Source organism: Typopeltis vanoorti, chromosome 17 (genome assembly GCF_054136105.1).
Source record: "Typopeltis vanoorti isolate ZY-2024b chromosome 17, IOZ_Tvanoo_1.0, whole genome shotgun sequence".
Classification (NCBI taxonomy): domain Eukaryota; kingdom Metazoa; phylum Arthropoda; class Arachnida; order Uropygi; family Thelyphonidae; genus Typopeltis; species Typopeltis vanoorti.
The window spans coordinates 34,246,120-34,265,605 of record NC_143565.1 but is presented as its reverse complement, the minus strand read 5'-3'; the positions used below and the strand labels follow the sequence as shown (position 1 = coordinate 34,265,605).

General features: G+C 35.8%; 1 protein-coding gene across 1 annotated transcript in view; it reads right to left on the bottom strand.

Moving 5' to 3' along the window:
- Positions 1-19,486, bottom strand: part of LOC150097280 (adenylate cyclase type 10-like) — a 198,907-nt gene that overhangs the window by 156,818 nt on the left and 22,603 nt on the right. The gene's annotated exons all lie outside the window — the stretch shown is intronic.

The window sequence follows — 19,486 nt, the reverse complement described above, 5'->3', positions numbered from 1 at the left end:
CAACCAAGAAACTCTTAATCTGCTACATAAAAGAAAGAACAAAGTTAAACATGCAAGTGTCCACATTGCCTACAATTGGCAAAAGTGACTATGCAGTCTTGACCTGGAAGATTGAAAAATATGAAGAATTTCTGTCAAGAAGGGCATATGTGGAATTACAAGAAGCTGATTATGGCATGCCTAGGAGGAAGCTTGGAGTTGTGCCATGGCATAAAGCATTTCAAGGGAAGGATGTTAATAGTGCATGAGAGATAATTAAGGAAAATCTAGAGGAAGCAATATTAAACTGTATACCTAAGGTAAGGAGGGTAACTTTGGATGAGTAGTATCATTAAGCATGAGCTGCAAAAAAAATAAAAATAAATTGTTCTGGAGGTTATATAATGAGAAAGGTAACTAGCAGGCTCACGAAGAGTACAAGGGTCAGGCAATAAAAGGTGACCAGCATGGTAAGGAAGGTAAAATCAGATTATGAAAAGAAACTAACTAGGCAGTCTAAAAGAAATCTAAAAGGGTTCTTTCGTTATGTGTATTATGAAAGACTAACCTTATAACCTTAATGAGTGCTGATAGTGACGAGGTGACAGAAGCAGATAAAATTGTTGGGTTACTAAGTGACCACTCTGGAAGAGTATATCATCCAAGTAACATTAATGCTGTGACATATGTGACAGACACTGATGTGGGAACAGAGGCGAATGAACTAGAGGTTCTTAGGATATTGCAGAATCTCAATGAATATACAGCTCAGGTTAGATGTGATACCAGCTCACATTTTGCAAGAATGAGCAAGGGAACTGTCAATGCCTCTTCCTAGGCTCTTTAATTTAGGTCTCAGTTCTGGAAGAGTTCCAAGGGATTGGAAAAGAAGACAAAATAACTGCTTTTTGTAAGGAAGTTTGTAAGACTGTAGTAGCAAATTATTGACCAATTAGTATCTCAGAAGTGGTGTTATGTAAAAGTGCTGGAAAGATTGCTCTAAAAGAGAATTCAACAACAGGTGGATAAGAATATGAGACTCTATAGGACAACATGGCTTTGAGAAGGGTCATTCATGCATTTACTAACTTATTAAAATAGAGTGACAGCTGAGTTGGATAAAGGAAATGGATACACGATGATTCTGTTGGATTTTACAAAGGCATTTGACAGAATACCACATGGAGCTCTGTTATGCAAATAAGAACAAATGGAAATGGATGTGACACTGGTTATGTGGATAAGAGAGTAGTTGCTGGATAGATATCAAAAAGTAATATATAGAGGAGCAGAATCCAGGAGAAGGCATATGACTAGTAGTGTGCTGTAATGTTCAGTGTAGGACTCACTGTCCTCTTTCATCAGGAATGTGTTGTCTTCCATGTTTCTGCAGCAATCTCCAGAAGTCTTGGTTTTTTGCGTGGCTGGTGAGCTGTCTATAGACTTGTAATCCAGAGTTAACCTTTATTGATGTTATCCATTTTGTTTTTGGTTTTCCTTTTTTTTTCTTTTAATCTTGCATACAGAGCGAGATTGGGTAGCGTTTTTGGTGGCATTCTCTCGACATTTCCATACCACTGAAGTTGTCTTCTTTTGATCTTGTCTATTATATACAGACTTGTCTATTATATACTATCTTTCCTTCCTCCTCTCATCTGCCCCTTAGGGTGGGTTGAGTCCTCCCCCCAATGAGGGGTTTACGACAAATTAATGCAGCCGGCTTGTCACTACTCTGCTGCATCACCCTAAGAGTAAGTATTCATGACTGTAGTCTGTGTGTGTTCACAGGACCACTTTGCCTGTTCTGAGGGGTGAAAAACCAGAGTTTCCAGGTGGAAAAAACCCTCTACCTCCATATGAGACCAGCTAACTCACCTTTAGTCAAAAGAGACCAAATAAAGGTTCCTCATATCATCAACAGAAATCGAACCCAGGTCTTTCTGACAAAAGGGCTTTGTTTTTACCAATTGAGCTATGGAGGCATTATATACTATACAGACTCATTAATAGAAAAGAGTGTAGGACTACTACTGTTTAATTTGCATATAAATAATATAGCAAATAATCTTAAAGGAATTATTCAGTTGTTTGCTGATGGTGCAAAATTAGGTAGAGTAATAGTTAATCAAGGTGATGTGAAGAGCTTGCAGGATGATGTAAATAGGCTGTCAGTATGGGCAAAGGATAACCGGTGTCAGAGACATGGAGAAATGTAAAGTTATGCATTTTGGGATAAATAAATTACAAGCCGTGTACCACATTTGTACTCCAGGAAATAGATGAAGCCAGATATTTAGGGGTGGTGGTAGACAGGGAGTTGAAGCTTGGAAGCCACATTTCTAAATTTGCTAAGGGCTTATAAGGGCTCCCCCCATCCTGTTCCTTCTCTTCCCTCTTCTGAAGAAACTATATTCTTTGCATTCTATTCTCTGACTATATTATTGTTAGTCAACCATCTCACTAATGCCTATAATCAGTCAAGTTGAGCTAAATGACAAAAACTCCTTGCCCTTATTTCGAGTATACATAAAAAGAGAGGAAACCAGGAACTGGATGGAGGAGGGATTTTATTAAAGATAAGGAAGTTTTTATTCCTTTTTTTTTATAAGGACTTAATAAGTCCACATCAAGATTATTATGCTCAGATCTGTTCACCTTGGTTTCTTGGGGATAAGGAAGTGGAGAAGAGGATTCAGAGGCAGCCCACAGCCCACTGACCAAGATGATCAGTGGGCTGTGGAATGTTATATATGAGGATAGATTGAGGGTGTGTGGTTTGCAGAACTTGGTCGATAGGCAAACAAGAGGGAATATGATAGAAACGTTTAAGTTGCTTAAAGGATTTTATACGATTTATGCAGGGGAAATGTTTCGGAACTTGGCTAGAGGGTGCAGAATATGAGTTCATCCCTGAAAGTTGAGTAAAGGTGTGGTTAGTAGAGGTGTGAGGACCAGGAAAGTGGTGAATGAATGGAATGGGTTGCCAGTATCAGTTGTGAGCACTTTGTCTATAAATGGGTTCAAGGAGATGTATGATAGATTGTGTGGATAGTTTGGGTCTCCTGTGATGAGTTTTCAAACTACATGAAGGTGTTTGTACAATAATAATAATTCATCTGCTATTATTAGGAAACCCTCCCCCATCCTGTTCCTTCGCTTCTCTTCTGAAGAAACTATATTCTTTGCATTCTATTCCTATGACTATATCATTGTTAGTCAACCATCTCACTAATGCCTATAACTTTCGGCCAAGTTGAACTAAATGGCAAAAACTCCCTGCCCTTATTTCGAGCATATATAAACATAAGAGAGGAGATAAGGAGGATGGAGGAGGGGTTTTAGCAGAAGAAGTGAATAAGAAAGAGTAGAATTACATCAAGAGAACAGGGATTCAGAGAACATCTGTGTGATATAAGGGAGAATCTAGAAATAGGAGTGCTTTGAACATTGCAGAACTTCAATGCAAACACCATCATGGGATTAGATGGCATATCAGCCTGTGTATTATGAGTATGTGCAAGGGAATTATCACCTCCTTTGACCAAGCTGTTTAATTTAACCTTCGATACTGTGAAGATGCCAGTGGAGTAGAAAGAGGAAAAATAGTCCCACTGCATAAAAGTGACTCCAAGACAGAAGTAGCAAATTATAGGTTAATCACCATCTTAGGAACAGTAGTCAAGGTATTGGAGCTATTGGTAAAAGACAGAATTCAGGACTAGATGGATAAGAACATGATACTTTACAATGGGCAACATGGCTTTGTGAAGGGTAGATCTCACCTTAGTAATATGCTTACCTTTTATATAAAGTGACTATGGAGTTAGATAAGGGAACTGGCTACTCAGTGATACTTTGCAAAATAATATGACAGGATTCCACATAGAATTCTATTGCATAAACTGGAGCAAATGAGGATGATTACGAATGAATTTAGTGGTTTTGATTAGACACTGGCTGATAGAAAGAGAGAGAGATCAAAGAATGGTTTATGGAGGATTGATTTAAAAATCAAGACATACGTGAAAGACATATTACTAATTAACGACAGAAGTCACTTTACATAAAATTGTATATTTGTAGAATTTTTGGCTATGTTTCATAGCCATTTTCAATATAGGAAGACAAACACAAAAAAGAGAGAGAACAAGAATTAAATTTAAAGTTCATGATATTATATGTGCTATCATCTGCAGGAGAACAACTCCATCTGCATTAATCAATATCGGGAAATAAATTTACCAGTAAATAAAAAATAAAATAATCAATAAAATATTTTTACATTTAAATAATTAATTAATTACAATTTATGAAACACATGAATGGTGAATTAGTTAGGATAACTTCCCAAAAATGAGAAAGTTTGAGGCAATTGTTTTTGTTATGGTTGGGATTGTGAATATGTGCCTCACAACTTTCTTTGCACAGTACTTCCAGAAAAAAATAGCTTTTGTGTTGAACTTCGGTATTGTTCCACTGAATCTTGTTTAGCAAACATGGCTTGCTAAACCAGATTTATTGGGCTCTTTTAGTGAAATATATTCTTGATGTTCTTCCAGATGAATTTATGCACAGTGACCAGCTTGTCCATAATAACATAAGTCACAAGAGCAGGGAATTCTTAAACTCCAGGATAAGAAAAAGTAATAAAGAGGAGGATAGAAGGATATCTGTATTTATGTTCATAAACTAAAAGTATGTAATTTACGTACTTGACAGAAAGAGACCTTTCCATTCCATCCTTTGATAGAATAGTTATTTCATCCTCCTTTGAACTCATTTATATACTGCCTAAATAGATGTTTCTTAAAAAATGGAGGAATTTATTTTATCCCCAGATGCCTTCTCTTCATTCCAATATGTATTACTATAATTAAAATTATCTATAATGATTTGCTCTTTTCTTATTTTCTAGGTCAATTTACTATCATTTCCTTTTTGGCATCTTTCTGGCATAAATCAACATCCAATTAAATATTTCAATCTGTCTACCTAATACCATACTGCATCGAAACCAGTGCCACTATTTTCCCCTTGCATCTCCACTTTATGCAGGCATCACTCCTCTTCTATAATCAACAGCACTCCTCCTCCCTTCTTACCATTCTTATCTGCCTGAAAAATATCATCTGCCCTTTCTCTATTCCTGTCAGACTCTCATCCTTATCCAACCATATGCCACTTATTTTAACAACTATTAAGTGAATAAACTCCATGAATGCAATGCAATAATTCCAGGTTCGTCAGTAATTTTCCCATATTACAAAGGATCCTGGAATTCATAAAATATTTGTAATTCATTACTTCTTATTAATTTCTCTCTCTCTCTTTTTCTCTCTCTCACCCTACCTAACCAATACTTTTGTCCAGATTCATATGCTCATCCTCCTTCATATTCCATTCTCTACTGCTTCAGCATCTAATGCCCTTTCATCGTATTTCCCTGTTAATTCTGACTCCGCCAATTTCCCAGTCTGTCTTGCATTTCTGTTTCATCCCACTCTCTCATACAACTCATCTTTTCTTTCTCAAACTCTTTTTTGGTCCCTTCTGCTCTTTCACATTAACTCTTAGTTCCTCAGATTTCCTTTTCATCTCTTGTAAGTACTCTCCACTTCAGCAGAAACTACTCCAGTTGACTCAAATAAAATTGGTTTTGTACAATTCTCTCCATTCTTAAAATTCATTCTATACTCTCACCAACTGAACTCCTTTTTGTCTCACATAGCTCTGCAATGTGCTATTCATAGTCTTTCTCTGCCATATCAATCCATCACTGGAATACTGGCACAATGCAGTGATTTCCTATCACAATGTTATCTTTTATTCCTAATATCTATTCTTACATTCCCTTCTACTCCATCATCACATGTTCCGACATCCACCACCAACTCTTTTGATCATTCATCTCCAAGTTCAATTGCCCTGCTCATCTCTCCTGGAAAGCAAGTTTTGTGCAGGCTTTCTTTCACCACACTTCCAATAATGGGATCTTGATACACTGCCATTATAGAATTACATAATTCTTCTGCCTCTTCCCTTTCCATTCATATCTACCAATCTTCTAATTTCATTGTGCATATATACTTCATCCCTTGCCTCATCTACAACTATCTCAGGTTTCAAGTATTACATCACTTTCTCTATGTCATTCACTCAGGCTCTCATTTTTACTACAACTTTTGCCTTCTTTCTTGCTGTCAGTCTCACCTGCTTTCAAGCCATCAGTCGTGATCACGTCTGTGATAACATCTATAGTCTCACATTCATTTTCTGCAAGATACTGCTCATGATTATGCTTTGCACTAGCTTCTACTCTTGTCTAATATCACACAATCCAAGTTCCTCACCCTGTTTAAAAATATATAGTTATATAAACTCAAGGTTCATTAGAATATCCCACTTCCTAGAGCCATACTCATTTCTCTTATTCATCCTCTTCACATACACATCTTCCTTCTCTCATGCATACTGCACTCACAACAATGAATCAACTTGGAAATATCCACACTATTCATGACAATTGCTTTATATACTGATTAATGTAACATCGTTGTTATCGTCGTTACTTTGTTTCAGATCAGTATAAACAAAAGGACTCAAACATATAACCTAACAAACAAGCAGAAACTTGACCAAATTATACAAAAAAATTCCACAAAAAATCTACAAAGCTCCAAACATTAAACAAAATTAGACTATAACTAAAAGAAACACACGTATTAACCACAGTGAAAATGATTTAATTGTAAATATTTCATCCTAAGTATCTTAGGATGATCATCAGTACAGTAGTTTAAACAATAATAGGAATAACATACAGTTAGGGCACATGATTACAATAGAATCTCATTAAATGTGCGTAACGTGTTACAGAAGCAAAAATATAAAAAAATTTAAAAAAAAAAACCACTAATAATAATTATTTTACACAATTTCTATGGAATTTGTATGACAATTTCCATACTTTAGGAATAGTAAGAACGTTGTTGCAGTTTAAATTTGGTCTGTGTAGTAGGGCTTCAGAACTTTCTTTATATAAACGTTCATGTTTATATAAAGATCTATGTAAAAGTTTAGACTTTTCCCAATGGATCCTATGGCTTGGATTTTCAATTCCGTGTTGAGAGAGACCAGATTGCTGCGGTTTAAAAAGACGAATGTGGTCTTGATGTTCTGAGATACATTTCTGAACAGACCTACCTGTCTGTCCAAAGTAAGACAATTTGCATGAACATGGAATCCCATAAACGCCAGGCAACATCAAAGGTGAGAGTTTGTCCTTAGGAGAAGGTAACAAGTTGTAAATTTGGTTGATAGGTCTGTAAGTAGTGGCAAAATTGTATTTCTAATCTTGCTTGAGGTCTTCAAAAAAACAACCATCTTGCAATTGTCCTCTAACAGACTGACTGGTATATTTCTATTTTCATTCCTATTATATTCAAGAATACGCAAACAGAAGTTCATACAAAAAATTATACTCAGCATAGTGCTCAATGCATACTGAGATCAGATAGCTTTACTATAAGTTATGCAAGTATACAAACACTTCCTAGAATCAAGTTCTCCAGGTATCATACTATTGTAATGAATCTAATCTTTGCTTAATTAAATTCTGAATAAATAAGCTAATAAAAACAGGTATGTAATTTATTGTATGCTACTGCCTCACATTTCTGATATCCATCTATAGTGGAAATGCAGTAAAAGTCAAATTTTGTAAGAACCCAGTTTGCTTAGTACAGTAATAATAAAAGATGAAAAATTAAGAACAACTATAAGCAAAATTACATTCACAATGATGCTTTCATACCAAGGGCTTATGAAATGCTTATCTGCTACACTCAAATGACTCAAATCTAATGAAAGCAGAGAACACCTTGCTTTTCATGCTAAATTTATTGCAGCAGTTATTCAATTTAGAAGAAATTCCTGCAGAGTTGTATTGGATTTATTTAGGAGTACAACATGATCTGTATGAAGAAAAGAGCTGAGATGAATGCAAGTTTGAAATCAGGTTTAATGCTACTTTCCTTTGTAATATGATCCATATAGATCATTGGTTCCCAAAGTGGGCAGTACCGCCTCCCAGTGGGCGCTGAAGCCTTCGGGGGGGGGGGGGGGGGGCTATAGTGGGATCAGAAGCATTTGGGGGCGTTCAGGCAGTTTAGGGGTCGGTGGCTCTTGGCTCTTTATAGAAGAAATTAATAATATACATTTAAAAATTAATTATTTTCCTGATTTTGCGATTAGATAATCATTTAAAATGTAAATATTAATTTAAATATTGAATTTTAATTCATCTTATGCCCGTCTTACACGATCAATTTTTTTATCGATTATCTATTTCAATTATTTAATCATTTGAAAATTTACCATGTCAGATAGAAACAGATGTCAATTTTCTATGCCAATGAGAAAATCGAACGTGTCATACAGGATATTTTAACTTCTATTTTTTATATACTTAAAAAATGTATTCATTTTTTGCTATTGTAAAAATTGATCGTGCCATACAGGCTTTAGTCTATCCACGCAGCAGACGAGTCTTAACGAGTAGTATGTCAGTTAACTATTACGTAGGTAATTCACTCAATTCAGCATGTTTTGACAGGAATATGGGTGCTTGCAGTGACTTGTTCAAAGCACGAGTATGATGGTATCGGAAACAAGTCAATGCATGCAAGTCGATTCGGGCTAGATTTCAAATCTATAAATACCAGTGGTTTAGGAATAAGTTTCATTATTTTTTGTGTGCTTTGCCAACAATCATCAGTTGAAAGTGCGATAGATAAGTGGAGTCATACAAAGTGTAAATTAAATCTTTTATTTTGCGAACATTTTTGCAAATTTTATTACTTCATTATGTCTGAATATAAAAAGAAATGTCGACAGTACAGTATTGAGTATATGAAATACGGTTTTATTCAGTCTCAAATATTTGAAATATGGTTTTATTCAAACTGCTATAATGGGGGCGTTACAAAATTTATGTCTTGCAAAGTGGGTGGTGGCCCGAAAAAGTTTGGCAACCTATGATATAGATGAATAAAATTGGAGATAATGTGCATCTTTGTTTCACACCTGATTAAACGATCTTTCTGTATCAATTCTAATGCACAATATCAATTATGGACTGTACTGCTGAATATGTCTAATTTACATCATATAACTGTAATGTTTTGAACAGCTTTCTCTTGGCTTAAATATAGATCCTTGCTATATTCACATGATTTTCAACTATGCATTGCCTGAGAGAGTGGTTGGAGTGGGAACGGTCAATGGGTTCAAAGGGTGGTATGATAAACTTTGTGTTTACCAAAAATGACCTCCCACGATGAGTCTTTTGAGTCCATGGAGGCCTGGATAATAATATCTTAAAGTGAAAATTGGATACTAGCAACCTCTGTTTTGCTAGGACTTGTTCTGCAAACTTCCCTTTCACAATTTTGATTAGCCTTTTTCAAGTATACTTACCTAAACCTTACAAGGAATACTCTTTATGGAAATTCCTCTGTAATTCTTGCATTCAATTTATTTCTCTTTTCTTATAGATGGATTCTATAAGAGCTGATCTCCAATCATCTGGAATTCGCCCCTCTCACTATGCCTTCAGAATTATGCAGTGTAGTCACTGTAAAACTTTCAGACTACCATTCAGCATTTCTGGTCGAATACCATGGCTTTCACATTTTAGGTTTTTGATGGATTTTTCTATCTCAAGTATTGGTATGTACTACTGAGTATATTCCTCTTGAATTTTCTACTGATGTGCTGTCATTGTTTGTTCCATTTAGCAATCTTTCAAAGTAATTATTCCAGACATAATAGAATAACTTCATCTTCAATGTCACCTTTCATGTCATCTTTATCATATTTAATTCTTTTACAGTACTCTTTCCTCCATATCTAAGCTTTTTCAACCCAAAATATTTTCCCTCTTTCCTGATATTTATTTTCTATGTTTTACTAAAGTTTGTTTAGTAAAACATGGATTTGTTTGTTTAGTACTTCCCTTTCTTACATTTTTGTCTCAGACCACTGGAGAACTTATTCACCAGGAACTCCCTATATACTTCCTTCCTTTTCTTAACTGCTTCTTTAACTTCCTGAGTCCACTGTAGTTCTGCTGTAGTTCTGGATTTTCTAATGCTTGTAGACAATTTCAAAACTTGCCTCTTCAATTTCTTCAGAATTCACCAGTGAATCTCCAAGGTTTGATTCTTCTTTTCCAAGTCTTTAATTTTTTCTAGAATAATATTTGTGTGTATGAGTGTACAGTTTACTTCTGAAATCTACCCAACTTTGATTCTTCTTTAAACTTTACTTTCTTCTAGTCCATGTCCTGAACTGATATCACACAGGTGTTTCCCATTATTAGTTTGCTTTGTTCTTTGGTAGCACAATTGGAAGAACAGTGGAACACTGCACCCTTCAATCAGAAAGAACTGGGTTTGATTCTTGTCATGACGAGGGGAATCCTTATATGAGCTTTTTTGAAGGTGAGTTAATTGATCTCATACAGAGGTAGCTGGGTTTTTCCCCAAGAAACACAGGTTTTTCTCCCATGACAGACAAAAACATGCAATTTACTGACAAAAAATATTGTTATTAGTAATGATGGGCAGTAGCTGATGGTAGTAGTGTCATAGCAGGAGAATTAAGTAGTAGTGGAGTGGGTGAGATGTATTTAACAAAGTACAGTAGAGCGCCCTCCCACGATGAGTCCATGGACTCTCTGGAGGTATCACATGATAATAATAATAATAATAATAGAATTTTCCCAAAACATTTCTATATGTCTGGAAATCATTTCCTACTCTGTTGTTTACATCTATAACAAAGACATAAAGAAAAAAGTTCAGTCCAGCTTGTCCTTTTTCTACATGACAGCTGTCTTCTCCAGTACCTCCTGAAAAGATTTCTCCGCTACTTCCTTAGTAGAACCTTCTGTTGAACTATAATCAGAATAGGTCACATTATCTAATGGCCAATTCTGATATTTGCCCTCACCACCCTATTTGATATTGCATTCCATTCAAGATTATCCTTGTATTTTGTGCTGAATACTATAACTATTCCGACCCTCTCCCAATTCTCACTGCCTGAATATAACATTTTATATTTGTTACTTAGAAGTGTCTCACAGGAGTGCTTAAGGATCAAAGCTGTATAACTGAGAGGAGACCTCCACATAGCCTTTAAAAGAATGTGGACAACCGACCAGCGCTTCTGATCTAATGTCCAATCCTAACCTTCTCAGCACCCTGTTAGGTATCTGCCTGGTTACTGAAAGAATGAGGATGGGCTGGCAATTTGGGATTTAGCCAAACAAATTGAATTCTTATTGGTTAAACCGAAGTAAAAAATGATGGTACAACATGACAAAATTTCATGCCGGCTGGGGCATCGCCCAGTTAAACAAGGCCCCCGTTGTTTTCGCCAGGGAACCAGGGCGAACAGCAAAAAGTCAGTTACTGAAACGAATCTGAAAACATTATTCAACTCAACATCACCAGACTTAAAGATCAGTACTATCAACATAAGGAGCCTGAATGGCAAAGAAATGGAGCTAGCTGAGGAATTACATAAGTACCAGATCGACATAATAGGGGTGACTGAAACAAAAAAGACAAAAACTGGTGAGATTGAGATCTTTCTGAGCAATAAATACAAAATGTTATATTCAGGCAATGACAATCAAGGAAAAGGAGTAGCAGCAATAGTATTCAACACAAAATACGAGGCTAATCTTCTTGAATGGCAGTCAGCCTCAAGTAGAGTAATGTGAGCAAATATGAGAATGGGGAACTGGACAATGAGACTTATTTGTGCCTAAGGTCCCACAGAAGGTTCTACTAAGGTAGAAGTGGAGGAATTTTTTGATGCTTTAGAAAAAGCAACTGACACAATGAAAAAGGAAAAGTTGGTCCTTGCTGGGAGATCTAAATAGCAGAGTAGGAAATGACTGTGAGACATACAAAAATATTTTGGTAAAATTTGGAGAAAAGAGCAAAGCTAATAATAATGGGAAATACCTGTTGGATTTCTGCTCAGGACATAGACTGGTTATTACTAACACAATGTTCCAACATAAAAATGTGCACAAATTCACATGGAGAGAAGAGAAAAGGAATAAGAAAAGTCTCATTGACTATGTTATAGTCGATAGTGATGTTTTCTCACTGGTGAAGGACACTAGAGTGTACAGAGAATTGAAATGGAAGGCGATCACTATTTAGTCTTGAGCAGGATAAAATTGAATTTCATATCAAAAAGAATAACATGTAAGAAAGTTTTAAAGCAAATAAAAGTTGAGCAGCTCTCAGATGTGAACTGTAGACTAAAATACACAAAGATTATTGAAGAAAAAATGAAAGAGTTTGAGAACAGGAACCAAACTTTGGAGATTCAGTGGCAAGCCTTGAAGAAAACCCTGTTGATTCAGCCAGAGAGGCATGTGGTGATTTATCTATCTTTGTCTGCAAAGATAGATAAATCAGAACTCCATGGTGGACACAAGAAGTTAAAGAGGCAGTGAAGGAAAAGAAGAAATCATATCAAAAATTTCTGGCAAATAAGTCAGCTTTTGCTCTTAGAGAGTACAGAGACAAATGTAAGAAAGCAAAAGTCATGGGAGGGCTTTGGTAAGAATATAGAAAATAAATATCAAGAAGGTGGTAAGATATTCTGGAGGTTGTTATAGAAGCTTAGAAATGGAGGAAAGAGTGCTGTAAAAGGAGTTAGAGATAATAAAAGTGACATGAAAACAGGAGAAAAAGATATCCTTGTAGTATGGAGTAATTACTTCGAAAAATTGCTAAATGAAACAAGAAGCGATAGCACAGTGGTAAAAAATACTCAACAGGCATACAGTCAGGAATACATATCCATACTTGAAGTAGAAAAAGCCATTAAAGGCTTGAAATGTGGAAAGGCAGCAGGAGTAGATGATATTCGACCAGAAATGCTGAAGTGTGGTGGTATAAAAGTCTTACAGTGGCTGCACTGCATAGTTCAGAAAGCCTGGACAGAGGGACGAATTCCCGATGATCGAAGTAGAGCTCTAATAGCGTCCATATATAAAAAGGGAAATAAAACTGAATGTGAGAATTACAGAGGTATTTCCCTACTGAGTGTTCCTGGCAAGATTTATGCAAGTATACTTGAGAAATGGTTCAGAAAAATTGTGGAAGAAAAGCTTGGTGAAGAACAAGCTGGATTCAGGCCAAATAGAGGCTGTCAGGATCAGATCTTCACTTTACGTCAAATAGTCCAGAAAGCATGGGGATATAACAGAGATTTGTATTTAAGTTTTCACGATCTGGAAAAGGCATATGACAAGGTGCCAAGAGAGAAGCTATTCAATGCACTACAGTTATATGGTGTCAATGGAGCATTATATCAAGCAATACTTAGTCTGTATTTGAGTTGTAAGTCGGCAGTTAGAATTGAAGGAAGTACAGGAAGATGGTTTAATGTTAAATCTCATGTGAGACAGGAATGTACATTATCACCTGTTATTCATTATCAATATGGATCACATTATGAAGGAAAGTGGTATTAAACATGATATCAAAATTGGAGATGTTAATGTCAGCTCTTTGCTTTATGCAGACGATGTTATACTTCTGAATAAATCAGCTACAAGTTTGAAAGATTCCCTGACTAAATTGAATAACTGTTGTAATAGATATGGTATGAAGGTCAGCAATAAAAAGTCAAAGACAATGAAAATAGGTAGAATTGTTGAAAATGTCAACTGTGTTGTGAACAGGGAACCTGTGGAACAAGTAAAACATTTCAGCTACTTAGGCACGATTTTTAGTGAAGATGGTAAATTAAATATGGAAATAGACAACAGAATCAACAAAGCTAGTATAGCAGGAAGTCAACTGAATAAATTCATATGGAATAAGAGAGAAATTAGTTGGAATATTAAATTAGCTGTATACAAGACAGTGTTCAAACCAGTTTTAACTTATGGATCTGAGAGCTGGGTCAGAAGTAAGAAACTTGACCAAAGACTAGAGACCGCAGATATGAAATTCCTGAGAAAGATTAGAGGCATAAACAGATGGCATCAATGGCAATATCATATTAAAAACGAGGATATTAGGAAAGAACTCGACATTGTCAGCATCCAGGAGTGCGTTAGCCAAGCTAATCTCAGGTGGTATGGTCACTTAAACAGAATGGGTGAGAAAAGATTAGCAAAACAAATGTTCTCTGCTAGGTTGGCAGGAAAGCTGACCCAGAGGAAGACTAAGATATAGTTGGAATGATACGGTACAATGTGCTTTAGACGATAGAAATATAAGATCTGATAATGATAATATTGGAGTCTTGACAAGTAATAGACTGATTTGGAGGAAAATTGTAGATAGGAAGTTAGTAATGATGCATATTTTTCATGTAGTACTATCATATCCTGTACACCCCTTGAAGGTACATATCAGGAATGTGATGATGATGAAGTGTCTCACATGTTTTTCTGTTTTTTTTTTTTTTTCCCAGTAATGCTTATTATGTCAATCGCATACTTACTTAATTCTTTTTGCTAGTTCCATTTCTTTTCCTGCAATGCTTCTTATGTTGATGCCACCTTGCTGATATTGATCTGAAATTTATTCCAGTAGCTGACTTTTCACTGTTATTATTATGATTATATCAGAATCTCCATGGAGTTATGGAGTTATCTCTGCTATAAATCAAATTTTATTCATTTTATATATTTTTTGTTTGTATTTTTTTATTTATTTTTTACATAGTCGAGAAACCTTGCTCTAGAGATCCAACATGGAACTTTTTCAAGCCACTTCAGGCCTCTAATAAATAAGGAATGTGGTCTCACACGTGGTGATGAAATTCACATCCCACCTAGAGACAATCATGAACACCCATACCTACAGCAAGATTTGAACCAGCAGCCTGTTGATTTAAAAGAGAATATGCTAACTAGGACAGCAACTTAACCTCCACTTGGTTTATCCTCCTGAATATGGGGTAGGAAATCTAATATTACTTTGTTCAAACAGTTCCTTGACAAGTTCCCATGAATGACTGACATGCTTTCCTTTCAGCCTTCTCAAGCTATGGCACTGCTCAAAGATGCCTCGTAAGTATATCATAATTACTCGCTTTATAATTCAATATAAATCCTTTCTTGACAGAGAATTCCACATCTTCAGTGATCTGCACGCTCCAAACTGAAGGCAGAGTTTTAAATTTGTTGCTTAAAAGTGCCTCACCCGTTTTTATGGGTTTTTTTTTTTTTTCAGTAACACCTATTATGTCTATTTGGTGCGGTTCCATTTCTTTCCCCTCAATGTGTCTTATGTTGACAGTGTCATCTTGAATTCTGCTGAAGTTGCTTCCAGTAACTGATTTTTCACTCATCACCCTTGTTTCCTGACCAAAACAGCAAGGGCCTTGATTATAACTGGCTGATGCCACTGGAAAACAGGTTACTACTTACTGGATAAGATTTAGCTTATCACATTCAGATCAATGAATGTGATAAGCTCCTATTCTGGTTATACTAAACTCCTATTCAAGAACAGCAGTTTGAGACTGGTATATTATAAGAACAGAAACTGTATAGTTAAAGGCAGGAGTATATTACCATGATGAAGAAAGCAGTGATGATATTATGAGTTGCTTAATCATAGCTCTTATGATTAAGCAACTCATTAAGAGCCATAGACGTTAATTATAAAAATTATAAAAATTTGGGAGGGGGGGGTGCTTAAGGGTCAAAGCTGTATAACTGAGAGGAGACCTCCACATAACCTTTGAAGGAATGTGGAGAACCGACGAGGGCTTCTGACATAATGTCCAATCCTCACCTTCTCATAGTGCACCCTGTTAGGTATCCACCTGGATACTGAACGAACAAGGATGGGCTGGCAATCTGGGATTTAGCCAAACAAATTGTATTCTTATTGGCTTAAACCACAATATAAAATGATGGTACAACATGACAAAATTTCATGCAGCTGGAGCATCGCTGGTTAAACAAGGGTCCCCATTGTTTTTGCCAGGGAACCAGGGCGAACAGCAAAAAGTCAGCTACTGGAACAAATCTGAAAACAAACCCCAACTCAATATCGCAGAGTTTAAGATCGGTACTATCAACATAAGAAGCCTGATGGCAAAGAAATGGAGCTAGCTGAGGAACTGGATAAGTACCAGATCGACATAATAGGGGTGACTGAAACAAAAAAGACCAAAACGGGTGAGATCTTTCTGAGCAATAAATACAAAATGATATATTCAGGCAATGACAATCAAGGAAAAGAAGGAGTAGCCATAGTATTCAACAAAAAATACGAGGCTAATTTTCTTGAATGGCAGACAATCTCAAGTAAAGTGATGCGGGCAAATATCAGAATGGGGAATGGACAATGAGACTTATTTGTGCCTATAGTCCCACAGAGGGTTCTACTAAGGTAGAAGTGGAGGAATTTTTTGAGGCTTTAGAGAAAGCAACTGACACAATGAAAAATTGGTTCTTGTTGGGGATCTAAATAGCAGAGAAGGAAATGATTGTCAGCCATACAGAAATATTTTGGGAAAATTTGAAGAAAAGAGCAAAGCTAATAATAATGGCAAATACTTGTTGGATTTCTGCTCAGAACATGGACTGGTTATTACTAACGGCATGTTCCAACATAAAAATGTACACAAATTCACATCAAGAGAAGACGTAAGCAATAAGAAAAGTCTTATTGACTATGTTATTGTTGATAGTGATGTTTTCTCACTGGTGCAGGACACTAGAGTGTACAGAGGATTTGAAATTGGAAGTGATCACCATTTAGTCTTGAGCAGGATAAAATTGAATTTCATATTGAAAAGAAGAACATGTAAGAAAGTTTTAAACGGAATAAAACTTGAGCAACTCTCAGATTGTAGACTAAAATACACAAACATCATTCAAGAAAAATGAAAGAGTTTGAAAACAGGAACCAAACCTTGGAGATTCAGTGGCAAGCTCTGAAAAAAACATTGATTGATTCGGCCAGAGAAACATGCGGTGAGGTTGTCTGCGAGGATAGAAAAATCAGAACTCCATGGTGGACTCAGGAAGTTAAAGAGGCAGTGAAGGAAAAGAAGAAAGCATATCAAAAGTTCCTGGCAAATAAGTCAGTTTGTGCTCTTAGAGAATACGGGGGAAAATGTAAAAATAAGCTATGTGTAAAACTAGCTAAACAAAAGTCATTGGGAAGACTTTGGTAAGAACATAGAAAATAAATATCAAGAAGGTGGAAAGATATTCTGGAAGTTGTTCAAGAAGCTCAGAAATGGAGGAAAGAGTGCTGTAAAAGGAATTAGAGATGATAAAAGGGATATGAAAAACTGAAGAAAAAGATATACTTGAAGTGTGTGGCAATTACTTTGAAAAATTGCTAAATGAAACTATCAGTGATGACAGCACAGTGATAAAAAACACTGACCAGGCATGCAATCAGGAATACATATCCATACTTGAAGTAGGAAAAAGCCATCAAAAGTCTGAAATGTGGAATGGCAACTGGAGTAGATGATATTCAACCAGAAATGCTCAAATATGGAGTTATAAAAGTCTTACAGTGACTGCCAGAGGGCCTGAGCAGAGGGACAAATTCTAGATGATTGGAGTACAGCTCTCACAGTTCCATACATTAAAAGGGAAATAAACTGAATGTGAGAATTACAGAGATATTTCCCTACTGAGGGTTCCTGGTAGGATTTATGTCAATATACTTGAGAAACGGTTGAGAAGGATTGTGAAAGAGAAGGTTAGTGAAGAACAAACTGGATTCAGGCCAAATAAAGGCTGTCAGGATCACATTTTCACTTTACAACAAATAGTTGAAAAATCATGAGAATATAACAAAGATCTGTGTTTAAGTTTTGTATATCTGGAAAAAACATATGACAACATGCCAAGAGAGAAGCAATCAAAATGTTACAGTTGTATGGTGTGAGTGGGGCATTATATCAAGCAATACTTAGTTTTTATTTGAGTTGTAAGTCAGCAGTTAGAATTGAAGGAAGTATGGGAAGATGGTTTAATATTAAATATCATATCAGACAAGGATGTACATTATCCCCTCTCTTATTCATTATCTATATGGATCACATTATGAAGGAAAGTGATATTAAACCTGATATCAAAATTGGAGATGTTAATGTCAGCTCTTTGCTTTATGCAGATAATGTTATACTTCTAAATAAATCCACTACAAGATTTCTGGCTAAATTGAATAACTGTTGTAATAGATATGGTATGAAGGTCAGCAATAACAAGACAAAGACAATGAAAATCGGCAGAAGCAAAAATATCAGCTGCACTGTGAATGGAGAACCTAGAGAACAAGGAAAACGTTTCAGCTATTTAATCACAATTTTTAGTGAAGATATGGAAATAGACAACAGAATCAACAAAGCTGGTATGGTAGGAGGTCGACTGAATAAATTTATATGGAATAAGAAAGAAATTAGTCAAAACATTAAATTAGCTGTATACAAGACAGTGGTCAAACCAGTTTTAACTTATGGATCTGAGAGCTGGGTTAGAAATAAAACACTTGATCAAAGGCTAGAGATCACAGGCATGAAAGTCCTGAGAAAGATTAGAGGGGTGAACAGATGGTATCAGTGGCAATATCATATTAAAAACAAGGATATTAGGAAAGGCTTAATATCGTTAGCATCCAGGAATGTGTTAGCAGAGCTAATCTCAGGTGGTATGGTCACTTAAAAAGAATGGGAGAGGAAAGATTAGTAAAACAAGTGTTCTCTGCCAGGTTGGCAGAAAAAAGACCCAGAGGAAGACCAAGATATAGGGGGATTGATACGATAAAAAGTGCCTTAGAAGATAGAAATATAAGATCTGACAAAGTTGGAGCCTTGACAGGTAGTAGATTAATTTGGAGGAAAATTGTAGATAGTAATGATGTAAATTTTTCATGCAGTACTATCATATCCTGTATACCCCTTGAGGGTAAATGTCAGGAATTTGATGATGAGGATGATGAAAAATTAGTGGCTGAACAGATGCCATCAGTGGCAGAATCATATTAAAAATGAAGATGTTAGGAAGGAAACTGACATTGTTTGCATTCAAGAATGTGTGAAGGTGGTATCTTCACTTAAAGATTGATTCAGTCAGAGGCCTTAGAAGAGTGAAATGTTAGCTATGACAATATTTTAATGCTGACAAATATTAAACTAATTTGGAGGAAAATTGTTGATAGGAGATTAATACGAATGTAAAGTTAATCATGTGGTGCTGTCATAATAGCCTGAAGACTTCTTGAGGGGTACATATCAAGAAATTGATGATGATGATGAAGGAAAAAGCAAGTCACCTTCAACAGAGGATGCAGGTACAAGAGCAACTTGTTTTTAAGTCATTGCACTTAGAGTGAAAGCAGAGTTATGAATATAACTGAGTATAGAAATTTATCATGATTGGTTTCAAATGGATTAAAATACTTATCAGCCATAAATTCTTAAA